Source organism: Lissotriton vulgaris, chromosome 5 (genome assembly GCF_964263255.1).
Source record: "Lissotriton vulgaris chromosome 5, aLisVul1.2, whole genome shotgun sequence".
Lineage (NCBI taxonomy): Eukaryota > Metazoa > Chordata > Amphibia > Caudata > Salamandridae > Lissotriton > Lissotriton vulgaris.
The window spans coordinates 557,013,159-557,022,383 of NC_141693.1; positions in this window are offsets into that span (position 1 = coordinate 557,013,159).

Here is a 9,225-nt window from a genome sequence, read left to right on the forward strand (position 1 = left end):
GATACATTGATTTCATGGTTGCAATGGTTTTAAGTAATCATGCAATAAAAACTACTATTATTAATATATATTTTTTAATTAGTCGCCCACCCCTTCAATGTGCTCATGTACATTATACTGTGAGGTGGCTTGTTGTTTTTCTTTGTTCATAGGTAGTACCTTCTTTGTTGAATGTTGTAATTAGAGTTTAGTGTGGTGTTATCCAGGGTTATGATCTGAGATTTCAAAGGTTCAGAGATGGGGCATTCCTACACATTCACTATTGTTATCTTGTGAATTAAGTTAACAATATGTAAATATTTGTAGGTGCTATAGTGAATTAATTTGCATCAGTAGAGACCTCCCCTTTTGACTCCAAATGTTTCCCATGTGTGCAGTTTGTCACTCTCCCAACAGCTGCTGTTGACAGCTTAGTGCACATCTTGTTCTCACCCTTAGCTGCCTGTTGTTTTAAGGTGATGCTCATTACTAAAGGATAGAGTCAATAATAAACAGATGTTGTTCATATGATGGGTTTGCCATTAACATCATATTCAATATTCTGATCAATTTGTCATTGTGCTGGTTCTGGGGCCAGGGAGATGCTTATTAAATCTACAGTTATGCCTAACACGACAGGACCGTGCTCAGTATACCTGGGCTGCTTTATTTGTCAGAGTGCTGCTGAGTATGTGAAGTGCTAGCAGCATTATTAGCCGGGGGCATGCTATGACTGGGTATATTATCATGGCTGCTGTTCATATGCTTGAATGCTGCTCAGGATGCAGCAGCTGCTCTGCATTCTAGGAGTACTTTGCATTGTGCCAGGGCTGCTGCTCAGGGGGACAGGGGCCTCCAGTGATGGGTGGGCGCTAATCTCTTTCCATGTGTCTCCCATGCCTCTTACTTGGTGCCCCCCCCACTGATGTCTTGAGGGTCTCGATGGAACTGCTTATCCTGCCTCTAAGTGTCTTGTGCGATGTTTGAGGAGTTTAGAAAGATGCAGACAGATTCCAGCTTCAAGTGAGTGACAGTAATCATGCACAGCTGCTCTGTCCCCATCTCTGCTCCCCTGCTGTGCTTTCCATCGAAGTCTGATGTGAAAAGCAGTTTACATCTCTTGTCCACCCCAGACTCGCATCCCCCAACAAGAGTGTGTTTATGGGGTACCACTGTGAAAGGAGCCTGGAACTGTGTTCAAGGAGCAGAAGTGACTCCAGACGAGGCTCTGCCTGTGATCCCTGGCCTGTGCTACCATAGAGCAAGCAGAAATACTGGCTGCCAAGGAATGAAGGTTCTTAAGTAATATCACTGCTGCCAACTACTGCGCCCAAGAGGTTCTTTGCTGTGGGAGTACTGTGCTCCTGGAAAAGTGCCTGTATTTACACGCCCAGAGGGGACAGGTAACACAGGAAATGACACTTTTAAATAAGAGAGTCTCAAGAGACATGCAGACACACAATGGAAGACGTCTTAGAGAGAAAAGTGGTCACATTTGCAATCCTTAAATTAAAACCTTGGCTGGATCTAAAGTCGAGGCAACTAAGTCGTAGATTCCATTGGAACTGTGGGGCCTCTGACAAGAGACATGAAAAGCTCAACCCCATTGCCAACAAGGAGGACGTTATTTCAGAGTATTCTCAGCCTCGTATCAGCTTCTATTATATGTTTCTCTTGGAGGTGTAACCCAGCAAGGCTGCCTTTCTTGTCTTAGAAGATCTTACCAAGAAGGGCAGTAAACAGTGTACAATAGTGGATCATTTTCAAAGCAATCAGCCGTGGACAACGTTAGTTAGTCAAATTGATTTAATACGGGTGCTTTTTTCAAAAGAACAATCATAAATACAATTTGAGGTTTAAACGTGTGACTGCCATTGACACACTGGCCTTTGTAGCTCACATGGCTTGTGTTTTTAAACACTTCCCAAACACACAGACTCTAACGGAGTGATGGAAGGTGCTGGGGCTGTGAGGGCTGAGACCTTCACTGCTTGCGTCCACTGTGGTGTGCTGGCTTCTGCTGCTCTGGGGACGCCTCCGGTACGCATGGTGTGTGAGGTTCCACTGGAATAGAAAGGACATGAGGTTAATAAACCTGAATGCTTATCATACGGTCAAGGTTGATATATTTCCACCAACAGAGGAAGAGATATCTAGTAATGCCTTGTCATGAACTAAACCAAACTCCACTTATTTAAATTGATTTCTCTTGCATTGGAGGCCATTACAGATATACCTCTCATGTCCGTAAAGTCAATTTCTAAAATGTAAGCCATTCCAAGTTATAGTTAGCAAACATACATTATGTGGATGTGTTTTTTAAGAGATTGTAGCGCTAAATTAGAGGGGCGATTGCTGTTTACTCGAAACGCTGGATTCCTGCGCTGCATGCTTTTTATTGCAGGAAGAAAAAACTAGAATGTAGCTGGTTGGTTAGGACTTTGGTGTGGTAGGTGCTTGGATTTCTGTGCAACAGGGAGTTAGTTTTGGTGACCAGTAAGGTACTGCTCTATTGGCTGATTAGATAGTGAGATGATAAAGAGGACTGGTGTTTCATTGGTTGTGCAGTTACTGCTTAATTGGATTGGCGCTGTTTAAGGAGGATGATGGGTTCCTTGGGTGATCATGTGATTGACTGCTGCTGGTAAATTTTATGTTAATTTGATAGTTTACTGCTTCCTTCAATGGCTGGGGAGTTATGTGATGGGTTTGTTGTAGGGGATGGGCACTTCATTGACTCTTTGGAGAGCTGGCTAACTTTGTGTGCACCAAATATTTTCTTAAGTTGTGTTATATTCAGTATTCAGCTTCCTAATTTATCGAGAGATTGGTTGGCCTTTGGGTGCTTAATTGGACATTTGCATTGCCTTTATAGCCGGTGGGTGAATGTAGTGATGGTTAGTTTGCTTGTTAGGTTGGCTGGTGGATTTAATGATCTTTAGAGTAGCTGGATTGTAATATTGTTAAGTAGTTGGTTCAACGACTCCCTGGTTTATTAATTACATGACATGGCCACTCTGTCAGTAGTTTGTAGTATTGCACCAAAGAAGTATTCATACTGACACATAAACAGTGGTGTAATTAGATGTTGTGCTGCTCGTGACGGTCCCTGTGTTTGTTGCCCGGCGGCGGCATGCAAGAGCGGGGGTGCTTGCGATTCTTGTGATGGGCGCAGGTAAGAGCGGGGGGGGGGGGGGGAGTCACTGCACATAAAGACATTTTACCAATAAACCTTGTACAATTAGACAGTAAATGAAAGCACCAAGCACAAGAATTGCAGTGGAAGGTGCTACATACCAGGAGCAGATATAAGTATAATAGTGCTAGTTGCTCAAATAAAATCACAACTGGTTCGGGAAAAATTCCTTGTTGACACTAGAACTAAAATATTTCTCATCGATGTTAGGAAGCTGTGGGCCAGATGTAGGTCGCCCAATAACGGTTGGTAACGGCCGAAATTACCGAATTTTGGCTGTTACCGATTGGTATTTGGCTTTTGAGATGTAGGTGGCATGATTCCTGGATTCGGTATTTTACCAAATCGGTAATTTAAGGAATCGGTAAATTACCAAATTCTTAAAATACCGAATTGGTAAATTACCCAATCCGTAATGTAGATAGCACTCAAGTTAGTGCATTCCTGAGTTAAGGATTAGTTATTTACCACCAACTACAAGTTGGTGGTAAATATTGAAAACCTTTGAAAAAGCAAATATTTTGCTTTTACAACAGTGCGATGTGGCAGACATACATGCCCTTAGGGTATGTATGTGTGCCACTGCCTCCACATTTCTAGTACTAGGCAAAAAATAAAGGTTATTACCTCTACTCTGAATGCCGGAAACAGGTCAGAAAAGGGAATAGTGTGAATTATGTCATTTGGTAAAAAAGAAACTGCATGTGACCTCCACAAAGCCTATTCAATTCAGAAGGTACAGTAGAGCCCTTAAGGGTAAGTAAGCCTATGTGCATCCAGAATCAGTATTTCCCCTGAGAGGTTCCACCACACAATAGTTCTGATCAAGATCCTAATGAGGCTACAAATATATCAAATTAGGAGAAAATTATATTTTTTAAGGCTGGCTTGTCCATCTAGAATCCAGTTTTCTGGCATGGTGGAGCACATTATCCTGCATGGTCTCCAACTCTGTCTTTCTTCTTGTAGTATTGTTACCTCCTTTTATTTTTCTGTTCTCTTCCAGATTTCGCTCTGGTCCTCCTGTAAGGTCTTTGCATGCATTTACTAATGCTGTGAGAAGACCTTCTTACATATTATTTTTGCTTCCGGTGAGCTCCCCCCCCCCCCACTATCACCAATGCCACTGTTCCAGAGCTATGTTTGACCTCCTTTCTTGTATTTATACATTCTGAAGTACACCAGTGTGAACTATTTACACTCATACTTTCTGTGAATCACCTTATTTCAGACAGTCCTTGCTCACATTTGCAATGTGATATTAGAAAATGAAAAGTATGTTTTGTGAGCAAGAACTCCATAGATATATTTTAGTTAATTTGCTTTCAATTGACCTTGTAACACATTATGTACATCTAACCTTTTTGTAAAGCAACACATACTATTAATTGCCACATAGGACCTCCAGATTGTCAAAAATAGCTGCTTTTGGTGTGCTGCTTGAGAACTGCGACTTTGACAGTTTCCAGGAGAAATCTCCTGCATGAACATGTTTTCACTTGAAAAAAAAATAGCTGTACATTTCCGAATGGCAAATTGTAAGCAAATGTTCATCATTTGAATTGTTATCGTTTTACTGTATGAGGACATTGTTCCCGCCGGAGAAACTCCGCCCCATAAACCCTAACCACTCTTTAAAGCGTTATATCCCCTTTCTCACCCTAGCCAACTTTATATCTTCCCCTAGTTGTTTTTCAATTCTGGCCATTTTGTTACTTGGAAATTAACCCTGAGAAAAGCTTTTGTGAATACCCACAGACCTGCAATTTTGTGAGTGTTCACTAACTTGTGTGGGTAGCCCTGATCCCGATAGAATGCCCAGAACTCACCGATGTGAAGAATACACGCATAACATTACAACAGAGTGATAAATCCATTTATAAATACGACTTACTTTATGATTCATAAAATTGACTCGTTACTTGTAACTGATGCTAGTGTGCAGCTTAGTCAAACTTACATGTGAAAAAAGGTCGGTGAAAGGTTCCCATACTCTTCTATTACAAGGTATTAATCCTGCCTCGCTAATAGTCCATTAAATTGTGCGATACATTCATTCGAAATAATAAACACTAACAATGGCCATGTGTGCCTTTATTTCAATCACTCATACATTAATAAGGATTCCTGTAATGGGCGCCTTGGCTTGGCAGTGCTTACCTTCATGGCAGGCTTCTGGCTGGCTCTGCTGGCTCGGCTGGCTGGATGGCTGGCTGGGCTGGCAAGCTGGCTGGCTCTGCTGACTGGCTGGCTGGATGGGCTGGCAGGCTGGCTGGATGGGCTGGCTGGCTGGTTGGCTGGTCTGGCAGGCTGGCTGACTCGGCTCCGGGACCGCAGGTGTCTTCTGGGACTCCTGGTGGTGGTGGTGGTGGTGTCCTCCGCCCTTGGCAGACATGGTTCTCTCGGTGTGACAGGGTCTGCTCCCAACAGAACACTGGAAGAGCAATTCTCTGATCTGTGTCTAATGTCGCCCCAACACGGTGCTTTTATACCTGAGACACAGAGCCACCCATAGGGATGGGGCAATAGTCATCACGAGAAAGAGCCTGTCAAAATTTGACACATTATAATTCAAAAGTCACAGATTGGAACATTTTCAATTGTTGTTCACTCTTCCTAGAAGGCAAGTCAATTCTTCTTGCAGCACTCCTCACCGCACCTTTGCAATTAAAACCAACGTCATACCAATGAGTTTGTGAATGGTGTTTGTGACATTTGTAATTAATGACTAATGTAAGAATGTTCGGGTTTGGGAGGGTTGTGAAACCCAAACCATGCTATAGAAAAATCTCAAATATATCAAGATCACGTTGAAAATTAAGCCCTTTGGTGAGAAGTAAACAAGTTCTTAAACAGGAAATGTGGCTAGTTATTCTGAGAAGGCCCGTTGTGCTGCTACATAGAGTGAAACATAAACTGCATGTGATAAAAATATCCTGAAGAGTATGTACTTCTTTCACATCCTTCTTGGGAGTCTTGGTTCCCTCTCAGAATAAATCCTCTAATTCAGAGAAAGATGGATATAGCTGGTTACCCGGGTCTGGGTGACCAGATCCAGAAAATTATTAACCCTGCTTTCATAGTTTAACTGGTAGCATGACGTCTGATAATGCTGAAAAGAAATGGAATACATATCTAATGATGATGATGATTCTGTGTAACCAATGCAAACACAACAAGATGGTGGACGGACTGCTGATACCTTTCAACTACTCACCCCACGCTAACGGACTGACCTGCACTTGAGGTCGGCAGAGCCGTGAGGGAAACGGCAGCAGCAGCATGACAGAGCGGGAGCGCCGAGAGACTCCCTGCCCTGCAGACTACAGCCCCCAGCAGCCTCTGGGGCGGCGCGCCCGTGACGCGCAGAGAGCGCCCGGAGGCGCTAGAAAAGGAGAGACCGCCCAGGAGCCCCTGGGGAACACGCTAACGGACTGACCTGCACTTGAGGTCAGCGGAGCCTTGAGGGAAACGGCAGCAGCAGCTGGCAGAGCGGGAGCGCCGAGAGACTCCCTGCCCTGCAGACTACAGCCCCCAGCAGCCTCTGGGGCGGCACGACCGTGACGCGCAGAGAGCGCCGGGAGGCGCTAGAAAAGGAGAGACCGCCCAGGAGCCCCTGGGGAACACGCTAACGGACTGACCTGCACTTGAGGTCGGCGAAGCCGTGAGGGAAACAGCAGCAGCAGCTGGCAGAGCGGGAGCGCCGAGAGACTCCCTGTCCTGCAGACTACAGCCCCCAGCAGCCTCTGGGGCGGCACGCCCGTGACGCGCAGAGAGCGCCCGGAGGCGCTAGAAAAGGAGAGACCGCCCAGGAGCCCCTGGGGAACACGCTAACGGACTGACCTGCACTTGAGGTCGGCGGAGCCGTGAGGGAAACGGCAGCAGCAGCTGGCAGAGCGGGAGCGCCGAGAGACTCCCTGCCCTGCAGACTACAGCCCCCAGCAGCCTCTGGGGCGGCCCGCCCGTGACGCGCAGAGAGTGCCCGGAGGCGCTAGAAAAGGAGAGACCGCCCAGGAGCCCCTGGGGAACACACTAACTGACTGACCTGCACTTGAGGTCGGCGGAGCCGTGAGGGAAACGGCAGCAGCAGCTGGCAGAGAGGGAGCGCCGAGAGACTCCCTGCCCTGCAGACTACAGCCCCCAGCAGCCTCTGGGGCGGCGCACCCATGACGCGCAGAGAGCGCCTGGAGGCGCTAGAAAAGGAGAGACCGCCCAGGAGCCCCTGGGGAACACGCTAACGGACTGACCTGCACTTGAGGTCGGCGGAGCCGTGAGGGAAACGGCAGCAGCAGCTGGCAGAGCGGGAGCGCCGAGAGACTCCCTGTCCTGCAGACTACAGCCCCCAGCAGCCTCTGGGGCGGCGCGCCCGTGATGCGCAGAGAGCGCCCGGAGGTGCTAGAAAAGAAGAGACCGCCCTCTTGCCCCGCGAGTCGCGCGCGGGAGAAGCCCGGGACAAGGGCGGGCCGTCTGTGGCCGTCAGTGGTCAACAGTGGTCGGGCGGGCCACCCCTCCAATGCTTCTACTGTGGTGAGTTACGAACTTGTTATTATGGAGTCAATGGATAAGACAGCTGGTATGGATGACTTTCCATTTCCCCCTCCTGCATTCGAGACTTTACTTGAAAATGCTCTTAACCTGGTATCGAACGAAATCGCCGACACGGAAAGGAGAATGTCTTTGAGTTGTTCAAGTATTCCCCCAAGGCCAACATCCTCGCAAACGAGCCCCAATATTCCTATATCCCCTACGGTTTTAATAGCCAAACCCATTTCAGCATCCATACCTCCCGAGCCTCTGCTGGTGGAGGACGATTTCGCAATAACAATTGATTCCCAGGTGGATGTCACTGTCATTGGGTCTTTGGAAAGCAGTAATAAACCAGGAGGGGAAAAGCGTAAAAGAGGCGCAGCTAAACCTAGTGCCAATAAAAGAAAACAACCGTTAATCCACAAGAGCCAACCTACGCCACAGAGCCTGTGGAATAAGCAAAAACAGAAACCATCAGGGGTAGATATTGTCTGCATTGGCGACAAGGACCTAGCGGACACGGATGACATCTCTATCGCCTTTACCAGTAACTCCACTGGAAATCACAACACAATATGGACACAGACTGATTCAGTGGGAGAAAATAATACCATATCGAAACAAAATGGGAACCTCATAGAGACTATAGTTGATACTATTTTTAATCGTTTAGAGAAGCAAATGATAAAACAGTTTAATAATGTGTTTAAAAGATTGGACAGATTAGAAAACCTGGTAAAAAACGAAGAGGTAAAAAGAAAGGGGACTGTCACCCTGGATCAAATCAGAGGCGACCGCCTATTGAAAGAGCTTGAGTCAGTTAGTAGTACTTTATCATGTGGGAGGTCGGATGCCTTATGTTGCAGTCTTAAATCGGCCGGGGGGCCTAGTATTTCTGGACCCCAACCGCCCACTGCACTACCCATCATCCAACCCAGAGGTGATAATGCCGGGAATAACAAGGCAGTAGCTAATTTACTACCCAAACCCCCGCCCACACCTATAAATACACCACTACCACCTACTGTCAGACCTAGTACTGACAATCAGAACAGTGGCCCCATCCAGACCACTGTAGCAGTGGGGTCTACTGCTGTTAACAACACGGGTGTGGGCCAGCCTGGGGACAGCAGGCCAATTAAACATCAGGGGCCTGCCCTGCACTTACACCCCGACGCCTGCCCCTTTGTTTTGGTTTTAGCAGGCATACCACCATTGAGGGAGGGACAGGGGGAATCATGGGTTCAATTGCATAACAAATGTATCGATTGGCTAACTAAGCATAAAGGTGTTAGATATGACATCTCCAGAGAGATTCTATAAGCCCGTAGGGTGTCATGGGTGGGGCCGTTATTTAAAGACATCGAAGGTGACTGCATAGTCCTTAACTTTAAGAATCCAGGCACAGTAAGATTCTTGCTCAACAGAAATAACATCCGTTCTGGTATCTCCACTGTTGTAACTTTACTACCTCTAAGCCACTTCTATAGACCACCACAAAGGCAATTCCATCCAGCCTTTTT